Here is a 19,185-nt window from a genome sequence, read left to right as displayed (position 1 = left end):
GATGCTTTGTTAAATTTCAAATTGATTTTTGGCATTTGTTGGGCCATCCTATCCTATCCCATATCTTTGTCTCTTGCGCACGTGTCACATAGGACACTTTTCTTGGTTTTCAGTTTTGCTAGCGACTTTATTTTTATTTTATATTATCCTCTTGTGGGTCCTGAAATGCTGAAAATAAGGCAGTTTATTGGGGAACAGTCGTTGACGAAAATATGATAAAATTAGGGACTCAAATGCTATCTTGCTCCATGGTTTTGATATCGCCACTCTTTTCTTCAATGCCGTTGAGTCTACAAATCAGGAATAGAAAACTAGAAAGAGGTATAATATCGGTAAAAATAGGTTAGTTCTTGTCCCATTTGAAAAATCAAGCAGAGGCACGTGAAAAAAAGAGAGAAAGAAATTGGGGTAGAATGAAATTGGGGTAGAAAGAATTGAAGCGCTTTTACTGAAGTTTGGTGGAGGTCTGACCGATGATGTGGATGTATCATTTGAGACTTAGTTAATGACCCTCTTTCCCTCCAAAGTCCAAACACCGTATTCCTTTTGCCCCTCTCTCTCTTTCACTCCCCATCACTTTTTAAGCATTTTGCAAGTGAGTCTCTTTTATCCTTTTCATCTCATCTCCAGATTTTCCATTTTTGTTTCCAATTCAGAAATATGAGGTGGTTCCCATGTGTTTTGATGGCCTGTTTGTTGGTATTCGGCTCTCATGTGGGTGTTTTTGGTGCGAGAAAGATTGAAGATAGGAGCAAAACATCTCAAAGTTCGTTTGTTAGTGTTACTCTCGATGAGTGCAAATCAAAGAAGCTCTATTTCTGCGATTTATCTACGAGGATTCAAAACAATTCTATTTTTGAAGAGAAAAGAGTAGTGCCCACTGGCCCAAATCCCTTGCACAACAGGTAGAATAAATATAGAAAAGAGAAGAAACAAAGAAACCAATACAGGAATAAGACCCATGTGCAGTTTTTGTTCTACCATGACTTTGGCTCAAGACAGATATTATTATATGAAAGAAAGGAGATCGTATATTACTTTTATTTATTTTACATCGTCTGTAAATGGGTTGAAGCTTCAGAGTCTTGCTTGTTTTAATCATAATTCTATTGCTATGTATTGTAACACTCCAGATAGTATTTGTGTGTGGAAGGAATTTCACAAAAGTAAAATTCCTTTTTTACATGAATATAAAACAGTATGACTTTCCATGGAAGAGCCAAGAGAAAGAAACTTATTCTCGAATTTTTTTCAATATGTGCAGGCAAAAGAAGGTGATATGAATATTGTTTTTCTTCCAAATAGGTCTCTGATTTTCTCTTACATTTTTTAAATTTCTTTTGGATTATCAAGTGAAGAAAGTAAGAGTAGGAATTTATTCTTCTTGTGTGGGTGTCGTTGAGTGAACCGAGAAGTAGTTTTGATTTCTACAGTGTAGATTGAATTTGTTTCCTAATTGGAGAAAGCTTCGCATTGAAAGGGGTCAGAAGGATTTTAATGCTTTTGCGAGGGTCGAGAGATTTAATGGTTGTTATACTTTTATGCAGCTGCCATACGTGCCAGGCTTCATTAAATTGAAGCTCTTTTTGAATTCTTTTTCCCACTGTCCTTGCACTTTTAATGCCATGTCTGATGTCTCGGTTCTCAAAAAACCACTGAAGAGGAGAGAGAGAGAGAGAGAGAGAGAGAGAGAGAGAGAGTTGGGTTTTGTGTAAGAAAATTGATCGTTCATTTGTGGTTTTTATTCCAAGCCCGTGAGGTGAGGATTATTGATTGAGTGATTTTGCCATGATTGTATGTGTGGTTAGAGCTTTAATTACTCTACATCTGTGCTTAATATTTTCATTTTTTGACTTGATGTTGCTTCAATTCGAGTTTTTACACTAATCTTGAAAGAATAATAAATTAATCAAACTTTGGGGTCCGACAATGCACTCGAACTTCGAGCTTTGAAAGGTGAGGTAGAGAGAGGAGAGTGCATTAGTAAACTTGGGGTTTTTTTTGAAGTGGATTTTCCCATTTCAACTGGGTTAACATCCGACGGAATTACTTCCCTTAATACATGGCAAGCGACAAAAAGAACAATATGGGACCCATCATTGAATACTAACTCTCATGTGATGCCATACGTTTGATCAATGCCTAACAATTGCAAAATTTGATGTCGGATGTCCTTAATTTTGTACCTTTTCCTTAACATCCCCCATTCTTGGGTCAAGTTGATCAGGCAGAGTTGAGCCTACTACTTCACCTATGGAGCTACCGTTCGTGAAGCACACTTCTTTGGATAACAAGATGAGCGTCAGGAGCAATTGGGTCTAAGTCAAAAAGAGATGATTCAGTATGCCAAACATACTGTAGGCTTTCCTAAAAAATCCAATGGTAAATGTTACTCGAGTCCTCCTTTGAGTGCTCAATTTAAGTTTAAGGCACCAAACAACTCTGATTGAGTGTACAAATCAGGAATAGCTTGCGAGAGGAGATGAGCATGGTTATTGGGTGTCCAATGATGCCTACCTCTGCTGGGGTCCACTTTTATAGGCTTGGAGCCATGTCGGTTGGACGAGGACTCGAACCAGCTAGGCGCCATGTGTTGGTGCCCTATTGGAGATCAGATTTTCACCCTAACACCTACAATATCCAGCCTTGTTGCGTGTTACATATTAAGCAAGTCTCAAAGAACTTTTTGTTCTTGTACACTTTTCCTTTCCTTTTGTTAACATTGGGATTGCAACAGAAACAGATTCTAGATTGTTTTCCTCATTTGAACCTCACCATAGGTTTTCTTCCCCCCTACGCTGACCCTATTATTCCTAAGTTCTCCAAAGAACAAATAAAGAATGACAACCACATAGGCAAGAAAAATAAAATAAAAGGAGCCCATCTTTCTCAGACAAAATGAAGCGTCCCGTCACTATGACTTAATATGGTCCTCCCTCATTGAAACTTTCTTTCCTCACTTTCACTTTGGTTTTAGGCCTCTAAACTGCTCTCTTTTCAGGCGATCGAATTCTGTGATGGAAGACAAATAGTGGTAGCATTTCCAAATGATTTTAGGAGAATTTATAAGGTGTAAGCCCTTATAGTCCCGTATGATCCAAACCGTCATGTGATGGAACACAACTTAAATAGGTTGTTCCCCAAAAAATCATTTCAATTATCCCTCCCGCTTATAGAGGTTTCCATAATATTCAGTTCCTCTATAGATAGGAGGCCTGGGATCAGCCTATTGAAATGATTTTTTTTGGAGCAACCTATTTACGTTATGGCCCATAACATGAACGGTTTGGATCATCCTATCGTAGTGTGGTCCGTACAGTACTTTTTGAGAAATACAGGACTATAAGGGCTTACACCACATAAAAACTCTGATTTTAGTAGCATCATGAAATTGATTACCTTTTCTTCTCGGATGTTTTCAGTCACTTTAGGTTAGGAAGCTGCTGCCAAGACCCCTCATTTTGATGGAGAAGCCATCTTCTCTTTATTTCTTATAGAAAACTGATATCCATTCTCTGTTGTTTTGATAGTTACACCCAGCTCCCTCTTTAGATTTTCTTTCCAAGTTGTTTCAACCTTTTCTGTTTGGCTCGTGGAAGAAATTTTAAATGATATGAGGTGTATCTAGTAAACCAAGGGAGTGTGAATATTAAGGAAAGCATAAAAATTGAGAGGAGTTGTATCAAAACATGAGTTAAGCCTTAGTGGCTGATGGTGCCCGAAATCTGGCTGCTCGTACTAGCTTGGTGGAGCTTGTGAACCTGCGCTCACAAAGAAAGCGTCGATGGGCTCGGAGTTGTGGCTCCGGGCGACTACTTCGTCACAAGTCAGAGATGAGCAACACAGACTAAAAGGACGAAGGGAAGGGGTGAGAACCAGAAGAAATTACAAGCAAGATGGAGAGAATGAATTGGATACCTGATTCGAGTGTGTGGATGCCCTTTTTATAGGGGAGGAGAGCCATAATGTCCACGACGCTAATCATGTCCTTATTTTTCCCCACGTGTAGCGGATTGGGCGGCGGTTACAATCGTGGGGGCATGAACCCAAAAATAACCAGGCGGAGTTGATGGGATGGTGGTCTTGGGGGGGAGCCTTTGATGGCTCTCTCTAACGTGGGAGGCGGGTTTCTTGTAACAGTTAACCGGATTCCTTGCTTATTTGCGGGATTTCAGCGGTTGTGTCTCATTTCCCGGAAGGGCAGTACCGATGGTGTGGGATGTAGTTTCCATTTGGTCGTTTTCTGAATTTGGGGAGGGACTTAAGGTCGGTACCGAATATACCGATTTTACCCCCAACATACTGCCCCCTACTTTCTTGGGTTGTTGTACGGATCGAGGAAGTAGCTTTGTGCTTTCAAGGTCATTCGGTACCGATCTTATTTGATGGTCTTGATCGGTCGGTGAGGAGATGATTCATTTTTTGGCGGAAAGTTGGGGATTTGAATGTAGGAAGTTTGAACGTCGCGTTGCTTGGGGATTTGAATCAGCGGTTTCTGAACTCATTATGAGGTATCATGACATGTGCGCCTCCACCTTCCCTTATTTAAGGAGGGTAGGAGGTTTGCCTTGGGCCATCGCTTTCTTCTCTTCCTCTGTTTTCTTCCATTCTCTGCAACTTTTTGCTCCTTGTCTACCACGTTGCAAGAACAGGTCCTTGAAGAAAAACCGGTGGTGATTTTGCCCGTTGTGGAGGTTAGTTCACTATCTGAGGGAGATGATGACCGCCAGGAACGCACCAGAGACCTAGTGCCAAGGTGAACGAGAAGATCAAAAAAAGGGAAAGAGGTGGTGCTAAAAATATCTGTTTCTCTGGCGGTGGTTTCTCCGGCGACCGGAAAAGGGGGCGAGGGAGAGTGATCTCAGAGGGAGAAGAAGAGGAAGGTATATGAAACTGATGAACATTCGGAGCCTGGCCAAGGTCTTCTGAGTTTGGCGCAGGCATCCTCCTTGACAAGATTGTGAACTACGGGGGGAACTATAAGCGTTCCCTGAAGCATGCAAAGGAGAGGGGATATGAAGTGGCCGAACAATTTCTCCAGTTGGGGACAGAGGCCTACTGACTTTAAGAGAGGGTCGTGGTTTTGGAGAAGGAAAACGGGGCCCTGAAGGCTCAGCTTCGAGAGCTTTCTGAGGGAGTCGGGAGGGTCAGAGAAGGTGTTGGGTGGCGAACGATCTCTCTGAGGAACAGAAAGAAGAAGATCCCGACGAAGACCCGGTGAAGGAGGACTCGGCGAGTGACATCGTCTTTGGTGCGGCCCACGAATCGGAGGGTGGTGGACTTGGTATTGAGGTCCTAGAGCTTGATCGTGCGGTTACAAGAGGCCGATACGTTCTAGCAGTTGGATGGAGAAGGCGAATTAACTTTTGGCCCTCGGTACAAACTGTTTTCATGACTTAGTGTTTATGTTTTTCCTTTCTTGTTTTCTATAACTGGCCTTGAAGCCCCCCTTTGTAAACATTTTGGAATCTGAATGAAAATAGTGTTTTCTTGGCTTTGACTCTCTGTTCTTATTTCTTATAAAGTCATTTAGAAGTTTTGTATCGATCGATGCCGAATTATCTAATGGACTTCGGATGACTGAGTGTCTTTGATGTGTCGTTGAATGTTGGTACCGGGTTTAAATTGTGTGGGAGTCGATTTGCTTTGCTTGGTTAGCCTGGTTCGGCTTGCGGATAGTCAGTACAACCTGGTTTGGCTTGCGGTTAGTCAGTACTGGTTCTTAACTTGTCCGAGTGTCGCTCTTCTTTTCTTGGTCAGCTTGGTTCATTACTCGGAGCTCGAGGAGTGTGAAACGACGTGTCGTTCAGAGGTTTAAAGAAAAGACGGGTTGGGGTCGTGTCGCCTTGGTACTTGTGCAATGACAGTTTGGCGCTTGAGTTATGATGGCTTTTCAGCGCATTTAATGTTCTTAATGATCGCGAAAGAGTGGAGGGGTGCCACGTGGAGGGCTCTGCCAAAGGGATGTGACCCTTTGGTTTCCCACCCTGACGCCCATAAAATCCTCTCTCTCTCTCTCTCTCTCTCTCTCTCTCTCTCTCTCTCTCTGTTTTCACCCTTTTTTCCTTCTCTCTTTTTCCTCTTCAACTCCAGCGAGAATCTTCCCTCTTTCGGTGATTCCTTTCCATTCTTGTTCTTTGTTTCGTGATTTCCTCGAGGCTCGTTTGCATTCGAGGGGTTTTTTCTCCTCACGGTGGTTTTTTCTCTCTTTGGTGGGATTTTAATTTTTTCCTGCGAGTTTTCTCTGCTTTCCAGCAACTGGTTCTTCTTCTCCGGCAGTTTTTTGACCATTTTCCGGTGCCGGCTAATCTTAGGAGACTGCCAAGGCGAAGGTGTAGATACCCCATTTTGACTGTGCCCCTAACCTTCCAATTTTATGCAAAATCCCATCAAATGAATGAGTTAGGGTCCCAAACTTCACCCTAGGCTAGCTTTGGGTCTCATCTGAGTCCCCGCAAAATTTCGTCAAAATCAGAGCGCGTTTGCCTAGCGAACGAGCTAAGACGGTGCCGTAGTGTAAACCAGAGAAGGGGGTGAATTATCCTTGAGAAGGCCGATCCAAGGTCAAATGGGACACGTAATTTCGCGCGCCCATCATTTTTTTCCGCGCGCCTCATCAAGCGGTAGTGTGAATATCAATTCTCATGTTTCTTTATAAATAGCACACTTAAGCTTTGATTAAATGGGGGGGAAGCTGGGGTTTTGTTTTCCCTAATTGCAGAGAGAGAGAGAGAGAGAGAGAGAGAGAGAGAGAGAATAAGATTTTAGGGTTTCATCTTCTCTTTCTTCTTCTCCTGCGAAGATTTGCCAGATTTCGGATCTCCGACCGCCATTTTCTATCTTAGGCTAACATCTGCTATTGTCTTCACCACAACTTGCCTCTCACCTTCTTCTTTTTTACTGATCTACCTACTATGTTTAGAGCTCAAACCCTAGCCTTGATCTCTTCTAGGGGCTAACTTCTTCAGTTTAGATTAATTCGTTTTTTTTATTATAGATTTGTTAAATCAGAATCTGTCAAACCTAGATCTATTATTCAACTCCTCATAGATTAGAAAGAAAGTTTTAGATCTGAATTTTTATCCTCACAGGCCTTATTTCCATAAATTCAGGCTCTAGATCTAGGCTTTCTCCTTTAAGAATTTGACAAAATCAGTAGAGTGAAGAAGAAGAAGAGAGCGCTACCGGTAAGGAGATTTACTTCGTTCAGGAAGGTATTTTCATTTGAAGAAAAGGCTATGGTGGAAGATCGGAGCTTTAGTTCACCCAATTTGTGAAAGAAGGAGATGCAAGCAAGCAAGTTTCTACAAATTTGAGTTGGTAAAGATTTATACAAAGAGTTCAGGGGTAATCTTTTCATCCTTTTTGTTATCTTTCGTATGCATATGAATGCTCAAATTAGATTTATTGTGATAGCATGTGTGCTGTATTCATTTGATTTTTTTTTATCGCAAAATGGATAAGGTTGGTTCATTCAGGGGATAATATATTGATTTAAAGGATGAATCATGCGCCTGTAGCTTAAAATTTCAAGGATCTTGAAGTTGGTGTCATCTGTATTGAAAAGACCCTTTCCTGGTAACCTTGTCCATCTGGAATATGTGATTTATCCTCTATCATTAGACAAAGCATAGCACAATTAAATTGTGAAAAGCTTTGATGACCTAACCTTGTTCTGATATTTGATAAATCCTAGCATGATTTCTCCCTATTACGATGTCTGCTAATCACATTTGGTCATCATGTTTATTTTAGCTTTATCAGATCCTCCAGGCAAATGTTGCACAGCTTAAATTCTTAGAGGCTTTAAGGTCTGATAGATTGTGATATATCAATTCAACATGTGTTTTGATAATAACCTTAATGTGTTTTCATCTATACTTGCTTGAAGGTATACCTGCTAGAAGTCTTTTAAAAGGCATGGTTGAATTTTGTTTGCCATCAATTAATCCATGTATGAATTGTTACTTTCAACCACACTCATCTTAACTCCATATAAGACTGAATTGTCAATTATCTTTGCATATTGAGTACTCATTTGTTCATACACCTGCAAAAGTGATACTTGCTCAGGGATGCTTGTTCTGTCATTTTGTTATATGTGTTTGTGGGCTGTAAAAAAGAAGAATGTGTAAACCAACTGATATTTCTTAGAAATTGATGTTAGCTTATCCATTCATGGTACAGTTCATGGTTTGTGTTATATATCAGCCCATCTATATGAGGTTCATTTCATGATCTATGTGCTATAAAAGTAGCTCATATATATGTGGTTCAGTCCTTTCAATTGTTTGCACTAACAGATGTATAGTTCAGTCCTCTCGATTGTTTGCACTAATAGATAATGTATTGTTCATGTTCCACCTCACGTATTGCATCACAGGTCACATAAGTCCAGTTTGTTTTACCTCACATGTGGCATTACAAGTTGCATAATCTCAGTTTTTCTACTTCACTTATAGCATTACAAGTTGTCCATAGTTCATTTTTCCACTTCACCTATGGCATTACAAGTTGCACAAACTTAGTTTTGTTCTTCACAATCAGCACCACAGGCCACACAAAGTTCATGTCATGTTCTATGTGTTTGCAAAAATCAGCTTATTCATCTATAGTGCAGTTATGTTCTGTGTGTTTACAAAAATCAGCATATCTATACGGAGTCTGGCTCATGTTTTGTATGCTCAATTATTTTGCGAAATCAGTTTATCCAATTGTGGTCAGGTTCTTTTCATGAGTGATTGTGAAATCAGCATATCCATTTGAGGTATAGTTCATTTTTTTGTGTATCGATGGAATCAGCCTATTTTCCCCTTTGAACCTTTGCCTTTTTTCATTGCCAAGGGCGATGAAGGTGTTAACCCAAGCCCATCCTGTAGGGGACTTATCCAGTCTTAGTAGTAATCCATCTCTCATTTAGAAGACTTGTGAAGTCTTTTAGACATGTTTAGACATCCTTTGAACCCTAGTTTTTCCTTCATTGCAAGGGCGATGAAGGCGCTAGCCCAAGCCCATCATTAGGGGATTTGGTCAGTCCAAGTAGCACTCTCCTCTCTTATTTAAAAGACTTGCCCAAGTCTTTTAGATGTACATTCCTTAAACCTTAAGTCCCTCTCATTGCAAAGGCAATGATAGCGCTAGCTGGAGCCTACCCCTTTTGAGGAGACAGGCTATGTCTCATGTAGGAAAATTCAAACTCTTTGGAGACAAGCTTTGTCTCATTGGCCCTAGTTATCCTTTTGTTTTAGGAGACTTGTCATGTCTCATTAGAGCCCTTCTCAGAGTCACTAACATAGGAGTCTGTCCTTAGCCAGAAAGTCTTTTCCATTAGCATAGGAGTCTGTCCTTAGCTAGAGAGTCAGTCTTTCTTTCAGGAGTTTGTCCTATCATCATAGGGGTTAGGATTCTATCCAACCTCTCATCAAGTCATGTGATTTTTATCCACTCTTGCAAGGTATAGGATGCTGTCCAACCCTTGCAGAGTCGTGATTCTGTCCAATTCCCCCGCAAAGCATAGGATGCTGTCCAACCTTTGCGAGATATCAGGAGTCTGTCCTACCCTTATGATGATAGGATTCTGTCATCTTGAGTCAAAATATTAAAAACATTTGAAACATCTGAAAAATAAAAAATATCAAAAATCTCGAGTCATTAGGAGAGTAGTCAGGAAAATTATTTCCGAACTACGTTGGCTTGATCCCTTCCCACAGGGTACGTAGTGCAGCTTGGGATCCACATCCCAGGTCCAGTCAAACCTTTAAAAATAAACATTTCAAACCTTACAAAAATACAAAAATTCTTCAAAACCTTTTCAAAAGGATCTTCCCTTAGAGTTATGAGTCTATCTTAAATATTTGGGATATTTTAGAGTTAGGAGGCTGTCCTGTTTGTATTGATATGCTGTTTATTATCATGTGAGTGTCCCTAGAGTTAGGAGGCCTCGAGTCCTGATCGGTTAGACACTTAGTCGAACCGATGGCTAGACTAGGAAGCATATAATCAGCCCGTGGTTTTCTTTAGGATGCACAGCCTAGTTACACATAGGATGTAGGGCCCACCTGCATTCGTTTAAGGCTAATTAACTTGCATTAGTTATGGCATATAAAGAGTCGTAAAAATTACAATTCACATGAACTCAAGCAATTATACAAAAAGCTTTAAAAATCAGTCGAGTCTAGTGGATCGAGTCTAGGATAGCGGTTCTAGATGGTTAGGCATTGTAGTTTAGAATAGGTCATCGAACTCTGTTGATTCTGATTCTTTCCGAGGCCGGGATACATAGAGCAGCCAGGGTGGATGGCCATTCTGGTTCGAGTCAAGTATTGCATTAGAGTTTTAGGATTTTTCTTGTCGAGTTGTGTATAGAGTTGAATTGTGTTGTGTGTTTTGTTGTGTTTTCTTACTTTCATGTACAGATCCTATACTTTTAGCTGTAGCATGCATGTGTTTGCACACCAGAACTTAGACACCAATTAGGTATGACATTCATAACCTAGTTATTCTCAGGTGACACTTATTTCATTTCTTCTATGTGTGTTTATTAATCATTTCCGAGACATGCATGATTATATAGACGTCTTCTCGGAGATATGTGTTCCCATTTCACATGACTTTCGCCCAAAACTCTTCAAAATCAATAAGTAAATGGCATAAGAGACCAGGTGTTTGCACTTGGGCGGATGAGGTGCTCTTCGGACCTTCCAAATTCGTAACCAGGCACGAACCTTCTTTTATATCTCTAGTTATCCATTGCAGCAGAGCATAGTATGGGATCCAGGGCCCACTTCCTTCGATGGCGACTCTTCTTTTGTTTAAGGTACGCCTCGAATCTGGGTTAGTCCCCGAATCAAGAGGTATCTCACCTTATATCGCCACTCATGCTGTGAGAGGCATTCCTTTTGAGAGTTCCTTGGTAGAGCTCTCCATTCACGTAGATGATTCCAGAGAGAGACTTTCTCCGGAGGCTCGTCCCCCACCTCTCTCGGATTGGGGTCCACAGAAGGCAGCTGATAAGCCAACCCCGACCGACAAGGCCCAGGAAACGGCGACCAAAAGCAAAAGGCCTTTCGTGGCAGAGGAGAAGGATGGCCCAAGCAAAAAGGGCGAGGAGGCAGAGAGTTCGGCCTCGAAGGAGATAAGTTCATGTGGTTTCTCCCCCGACATTGGCCTCAGTCGAGGGCTACGAAAGGACCAATGTATTTTTTCGAAAGGCGGGCCTTCTGAAGAACTAAGCCCTTCCATAAGCATCGCTTTATGAGCCCGGTTGTAAGGTCTGTGTTGCAGACTAGGCACTCCATAATCCGAGGGTGGCTGTGGAGATGGCCCATACGGGATTTTTGCCGAAGGATTCAGAGGAATACGAGAAGGCCGCCACACCCGACCTAGGTTGAGACTTGATAAGTTTGGCGAAGAAGGTAAGTTGTTGATTAAATTTTTGCCCATTGTCTTCTTATATAGGGAAATCTCATTCTCCCCCATTCATTTTGTAAATGACTGATGCCAGCATTGCTATGCCAATGTGTTTGGTTGATCTTCGAGCCCATCTTACTCAGACCAACAATGACAAGAAGGTCTTGGAGGGTTAAAGACCAGTTCCGTCCTTCTTGGTTCTGCTTAGGCTGACCTTCTCAAGGAACAAAAGGCCAGGGCTGAGGTCGAAAAGAAATTGGAGGCGGCTATTTAGGCCTAGGCCGATCTTCGGGTAAAGGCGGTGGAGGAATTCTAGAAATAAGAAGAGTTCCAGACACTTGTGGCCTACAAACTCTTGGAATTCGAGGCCAAGAGATTTACCGATTGTCGGGACCAGGTCAAGAGGCTAGATCCTAATTTTCCGATCGTAAAATTGGTGGGCCCGAAGGGTACTGATGGGGTATGAAAAACAACAACTAATTACCTGTCGACACGTGGCCCCAGAAGGGCCCACCACAAATCCAGCATCGGTCCAGGGGCAATCCGGTAATTACCTAAGAGTAGGTAAACCTAAACCCACAAAAGGGCCGACACCTGTCCTGGGGTAGGTAATTCAACCACCCCAGGCTTCCCTCTATAAAAGGCCTCTCAAGGCTCAAAGTAAGGGGTAATAACTTCTAAGCTACCACTCTTAAAATTTGGCTCTGCACTCCTGCTCGTACTGACTTGAGTGTCGAAGGGCCCGTCCGGAGCAACGACTCCGGGTTGGTCTTCTGACCTCGTTTGCTCTTGTGCAGGGCTCAATCTCCTTCACTTCAGCTCCTCGGGTCCTCCAACCCAGCTCTTACGTCACTGCTGTATCTTTTACCGATTTTAGGCCTAACAGATTGGTGCCATCCGTGGGACCCCGAACTAAAAGCTATTCGAATCCCCTATACAAAATGGCAAGGCGGAAGAGTGCTCGGGTACCAACTGCACGAACTACCAGAGCCGTAATACCTCGTAGGACCCGGAGCGAGCGAATCGCCTCGCAGGTGGTGGCTCCCTCTGCTACAGCAGAGCCCATCTCATTCAGAACACCTCAATCCCACTCCCACTCCGGATCAAGTGCAAGCTCTCTTCCAACAGATGACTGCTCTTATCGATCAATACCAACATCTGATCCAAGCGCCTCCCCAGCATCCTCCAGAGGCCCCACGACCTGTACAAGAAAGGTCGAATGCCCACAGGGGAGAGCAAGCGTGCCCTAGTGGAAACCGAACCCACCACTCCACAAGGCGAGTCCATCATTCCAGAACCAGGCAGGCCCATACAGAGCCTCGCCACCGCCAGAGGTCATGATCTCGCTCCGCTCACAAGCACCAAGCCAAGGAAGACCGAGCGCCGCGGGAAAAATCCCGGCATCATCGAAGGAGTCCGAAAAGTCACTCCGGCTCCGCCGCGAGCCCCTCAGTAGAGAAAAATAAGTCGTTGGGCCGAGTAGACCGGAGGGCTAACCCAATGTTACGGAGGATAGAAGAGATAGGCCACCGTATAGAAGAGCTGGCAAAGGATCAAGGCCGGCCCGCTGTGAAGACGTACTCAAGTAAAACTCCGTTCACCGATAATGTTATGAACGCGCCAGAACCCAGAAGGTTCAAAATGCCGACGGTTCCGCAATATGAAGGAACCACCGACCCTGTGGACCACCTGGAGACGTTCAGGACTATGATGCTCCTCCACGGTGCCGCTGACGGATTCCTCTGCAGAGCATTCCCGACCACACTAACGGGCGCGGCTCGGGACTGGTACACAAGGATCAAACCAAACTCCATCAGCAACTTTGAAGACTTTGGGGACGATCTGGTCCGCCATTTCATGAGCAGCCGGAGGCCAAGGAAAACAACAGCATCCCTGATGGTCTTGCGGCAGGAGGATAACGAACATCTGAAAACATTCGTTAGCCGCTTCAACAGAGAGGCTCTCCAAGTACCGAATTTGGATCCATCAGCAGCCATGAATGCGCTCCTCGCAGGCGGCAAATCCAACGATTTCCGCCGATCAGTTGCTCGCCAGAACCCGCACTCACTGACAGATCTGATGGCAGGGGCTGAGGAATATATATCCGTGGAGGAGACTCTAGTGGCCTTAGACTCAAACTAGAGGAGAACCTCTGAAGAAAAGAACCCTACCAGGCAGCGTAGGGATGATAAGGTCCCCAGAAGAGAGAGGTCCCCCCAGAGGAGGGAAGAAAACTTTACCCCTCTCAACACCTCCCGGAGACACATACTGGCCGCAATCAGAGGAGAAGAATTCGTAAGGTGGCCAACCAGAATGATCTCCAAGGGAAATAAGAGAGATCAGTCAAAGTATTGTCGGTTCCACAGGGACCACGGGCACGACACAGACGAGTGCTGGCAGCTCAAGGAAGAAATCGAGCTGTTGATTGATCGGGGATACTTGAAAAAGTATGTCAAACATGAAGGCAACAGAAGAGAACGCAGGGAGAAGAGTCTCCAGGGCCAGAGCCCTCGACGGTCACAGCCGCCCCCTGCGCGGGATCAATCTCCCCCGCCATCCAGTCCACGACCAAAGGCGCGCCGATCCCAGTCAAAGGCGGTCATCAACACGATTATGGGCAGACCGGCCGCTGGGGGCACATCATCCGCCGCTCGAAAAGCCTACGCACACCGAGTCAATGCCATGCACGTGTGTGGCAAAAAGATGAAGACGGAGAAGGAAATTGCCTTTTCAGATGCAGATCTCGATAACTTGATACTACCTCACGACGACGCACTGGTCATAACCATGCTCGTCGCAAAGTGGGAGCTGAAGAAAATCCTTGTCGACAACGGAAGTTCAGCCAATATCGTATACTATCATGCTTTTAAGCAAATGATGATAGGAGACAACTGGTAGAGGCCAGCAAACTCCGACTTGTTCAGTTTCTCGGGAGAGATCGTGAAAGTAAAAGGGCAGATTGAACTCCCAGTCCTCGTCGGGGAGCCTCCCTGTCAAGCCTTCGCGATGGTCAACTTCTTGGTAGTGAGGGCCACCTCGGTCTACAACCCTATCTTGGGACAACCCGGCCAGAACCTCACCCGCGCCGTAGCCTCAGCATATCACCTGAAGAAGAAGTTTATAACACCAAACGGCATGGGTGAGGTCAGAGGAGATCAACCATAGTCCAGGGAGTGCTATGCCATGGCACTCAAAGGGCAAAGGGCAAAACACATCGGAATCGTTGCCGATTGAACTACTTGATTTGAGAGACGAAGCCCCAGGCGACTGAACCCGCCGAAGACCTCAGAAAATACTATCAATAGCCTACCGCCCGACACAAAAGCGGATGCCATTGTAGTTACGCTTGTGTGGATAATGAAAAAAGGCTACTGCTTCTCTCCAAAGTTCCGAGTTCCTCAGATCATGATGCTGCTTGGTTCGCCCTGACTCGTCTCCACAAAGACCGGGAGCGCACCCCTGGTCGGGAACGGGCCCGCGCACAAAAACCAAACCATTTCAGAAACCCAGTTCAATAAAACTTGGGTACTCGCTGCTTAGTTCGCCCCGGCTCGTCTCTACAAAGACCGGGAGCGCACTCCTGGTCGGGAACGGGCCCGCGCACAAAAACCAAACCATTTCAGAAACCCAGTTCACTAAAACTTGGGTACTCTCTGCTTGGTTCTCTCCGGCTTGTCCCCACAAAGACCTGCAGCGCACTCCTGGTCGGGAACGGACCCGCGCAGAAAAACCAAACAATCTCAAAAACCCAGCTCACTAAAACTTGGGTACTCGCTGCTTGATTCGCCCTGGCTCATCTCCACAAAGAGTGGGAGCGCACTCCTAGTCGGGAACGGGCCCACGTACAAAAACAAAACCATCTTAGAAACCCAGTTCATTAAAACTTGGGTACTCGTTGCTTGGTTCGCCCCGGCTCGTCTCCACAAAGGCCGGGAGCGCACTCCTAGCCGAGAACGGGACCGCGCACAAAAACCAAACCATCTCAGAAACCCAGTTCACTAAAACTTGGGTACTTGCTGCTTGGTTCGCCTCGGCTCGTCTCCATAAAAATCGGGAGCGCACTCCTGCTTAGGAACGGGCCTGCGCACAAAAACCAAACCTGCTTAGAAATCCAGTTCAGTAAAACTTGGGTCGTCACTGCTTGGTTCGCCCCGGCACGTCTCCACAAAGACCGGGAGCGCACTCCTGGTCGGGAACGGGCTCGCGCAGAAAAACCAAACCATCTCAGAAACCCAGTTCACTAAAACTTGGGTACTCGTTGCTTGGTTCGCCCCGGCTCATCTCTACAAAGACCGGGAGCACACTCCTGGTCGGGAACGGGCCCGCGCACAAAAATCAAACCATCTCAGAAACCCAGTTCACTAAAACTTGGGTACTCGCTGCTTGGTTCGCCCCAGCTCGTCTCCACAAAGACCGGGAGCGCACTCCTGGTCGGGAACGGGCCCGCGCACAAAAACCAAACCATCTTAGAAACCCAGTTCATTAAAACTTGGGTACTCGCTGCTTGGTTCGCCCCGGCTCGTCTCCACAAAGGCCGGGAGCGCACTCCTGGTCGGGAACGGGCCCGCGCACAAAAACCAAACCATCTCAGAAACCCAGTTCATTAAGATTTGGGTACTCGCTGCTTGGTTCGTCCCGGCTCGCCTCCACAAAGACCGGGAGCGAACTCCTGGTCGGGAACGGACCCACGCAGAAAAACCAAACAATCTTAGAAACCCAGTTCACTAAAACTTGGGTACTCGCTGCTTGGTTCGCCCCGGCTCGTCTCCACAAAGACCGGGAGCGCACTCCTGGTCAGGAACGGGCCCGCGCACAAAAACCATACCATCTCAGAAACCCAGTTCACTAAAACTTGGGTACTCGCTGCTTGGTTCGCCTCGGCTCGTCTCCACAAAGACCGGGAGCGCACTCCTGGTCGGGAACGGGCCCGCGCACAAAAACCAAACCTGCTTAGAAACCCAGTTCACTAAAACTTGGGTACTCGCTTCTTGGTTCGCCGCAGCCCGTCTCCGCAAAGACCGGGAGCGCACTCCTGGTCTGGAAAGGGCCCTGCTACTCACTGCTTGGTTCACCCCGGTTCGTCTCTACAAAAACCTGGGTCAACAAAAACTTGGATGCCTACTCGAAGTACCATTCTGCTCGGAAATGAACGGTTTAACAAGTATTACTGGCCCACAGGGTTGAGTTAATCTATAATTAGCCAAAGGCAGACATGAGCGAAAACAGTGGAGGACGAAATGCAACTTCTATTCATAGAAGAGTAGGGCCTCCGCGGGCCATTAGAAAATGTAGGGCCTCCAAGGGCCATTACAAAATGAATAGAGTGAACTGCCAAAAAGGAAAAAATGAGCAGCTCAAGGCACCCCATGGCCACCCTAATGCGAAGGACCCCCGCCGCGGCATCCTACCCGTCCTCGCCCTGCCCCGCCGGCGGGTCAGGAAGGACAAGGCCTGTGAGAACGACATTCGGGTTGGATCCCTTCACCTGCTCGAGGCAATCCATGAACCTTAGCTTGTACGACTCTGTGGACAAGCTAATTAGCTCGTCCTCCTTTTTCTGCACAGCGTCTGCCACAGCCGCCATCTGCCTCTCTCGGGCTCTCCCTCTCTACGATTCGAGGGCGTCGGTGGCCTTCTGCAACTGGGCGGCATTCTCGGACTTGAGTCTTTTTATCTCGTCGTCCCTCTCTTTAAGGGACCTATTGAGCTCGGCCACCTCCTGGATCAACTTGCCGTTCTCCTCCCCAGACCTGGTGATTGCGGAAGAGAACTTCCGACTCTTCTCGCGGAAGTCGTGATAATACACGCCGATTTGGTAGAGCGAGGAGAAAATGGCCTCATAGGCCACATCCGGGGGCTCGTTAAGAACCTGGAGCTGATCCTGGTTCAGTTGGCCTTTGGTGATTATCTCCCTGGCAACACGGCCGTCACCCAGGCCGGTGTCGCTCTTCTGAACAACCAAGTTGGGCAGGAAACCGTTCTCCCCGGACCTCACGGGGGTGGGACGAACTCCGGTAGATTCGTCCCCTGGCTTGGGTGTTCCCGCTCCCCGCCAGTATAGGCCGACGAGCCTCACAGTTGGCTTGCCCTTGGGTGGCGGTGCGTCCTTAGATGGTGCAGGACTGGAGATCTTAGGGCTTTCCTTTTTTTGGCCCTGCTGGCCTTGGCCCCTGACAAAGGGCCCTTGCCTCACCTTCTCCAGCTGAGACTGCGACTGCATTTCTGAAATTCAAACAGCATGAACAGAAGCCGATCAGGGAAAAGGAAGAAAAAAGAAGACTCAAAAGCAAGACTAGCCACATACATGCTAGGGTCGCTGTACTGATGCCGAGCGCAACCAAAACCTCCTCCTTAAAGAAGTCCGCACAGTGAATGTGGCCCTCCTGGCGTAACTCCTCACAGACTAGGGTGAACGTTCTCACATCCTCGCCTTCCAAGAGCGGCTTGCGGCTCAGCGCAAGTGTATCTGGGATGTCCCACTTTAAAGGAATCGGCCAGGGCTCAGTGGGCTCACCGTCCTCGACGTAGAAGAACCGGTTCTTCCATAGATGTATGGAGGAGGGAATGCCGGTAATCATTTTCACCTCAGGGCGTTGGCTGATGTAAATCCAACCTCCATCCTTATGCCTCTTCAGGTGCGCACACATCCGAAACAACGGTACGGACAAGCTCCTTTGGAGCCGGCCCTGGACGAGGTATATGAAACCAATAAGTGTCCTCCACGAGTTCGACACAACCTGGGCCGGGGCCAGGCCGTAGTCTCGAAGGACTGCGATGAAGAAAGGGTGCAAAGGGAACCTGAGTCCGGCTCTTAGCGACTCGTCATATATACAGACGTCGGTGCTGTCGTTGCAAGCCCTATCTCCCTCCATCGCAGCCCTCAGCCTGAACCTTTGGGAAACACAATATCTATCCCTAATGTCCCCTAGTCTGGACTCATCAAGGATACTCTCCTCGTAAAGAGCCTGGGTGTTATATTTGGGATCGGCGTCCATCCGAGCCCTGGCAGTAACCTCGATGGCCCGGCCTGGTAGGAATGTGGTGGACGCCTCGGCGGTGTCGCTACCCGCACTCATTTCTGCCCGGAAGTAACTATCCGTTGGGGGCGGGGTGTTATTCAGATCCAAAATTACCTCGTCCCCACTATCTACGACCTCTACACTAACATCAGGACTCGCCATATAGGGGCCGGGAGTCCTGGTCAGATTAACTTGGGTTCTCTCCGACGAACTAGACTCTAAACTACTAGAAGATGTGGACTCCCCTGAAGAGGACCTGGAACCGGACTCAGAACTCGAAGCACTACTGGACATCGATGACACTGAAAGAGAAATCAAATATGTACGATCTGAAAAGAAGATTACCGGCCGGAGGAAGATAGCTCTTAAGCTTGCGAACGACGACGACCACGGGCTAGCAGAGCCGAACAGGCAGAGAAGGCAGAGCGAAAAGTGAAAGTAAAAGTGAAATAATGAAAGGTGAAACCTCATTTTATAGCCTTGAGACTGAAGGCAGTCCGCATTCGTGAACCGGATGGTGCCACGTGTCCCTCATTAATGAAGGGCACACACTCCGAAGCAACGGCGCTAATAAATGCGGGTGCGGAGAAATCTCCAAGTGACTGTGCCCGTCCCAAAAATCAGTCCGGCCCAAACCGGACAGGATATGACGCGTCCGCAAGACGACAAAAATCAGTCTGGCCCAAGCCGGACAGGATATGACGCGTTCGCAAGACGACAAAAATCAGTTGGCCCAAGCCGGACAGGATATGACGCG

Source organism: Tasmannia lanceolata, unplaced genomic scaffold (assembly GCF_043159265.1).
Source record: "Tasmannia lanceolata isolate RefF3 unplaced genomic scaffold, GAP_Taslan_0.1 ptg000023l, whole genome shotgun sequence".
Classification (NCBI taxonomy): domain Eukaryota; kingdom Viridiplantae; phylum Streptophyta; class Magnoliopsida; order Canellales; family Winteraceae; genus Tasmannia; species Tasmannia lanceolata.
Note: the sequence above shows the minus strand (reverse complement) of the source record.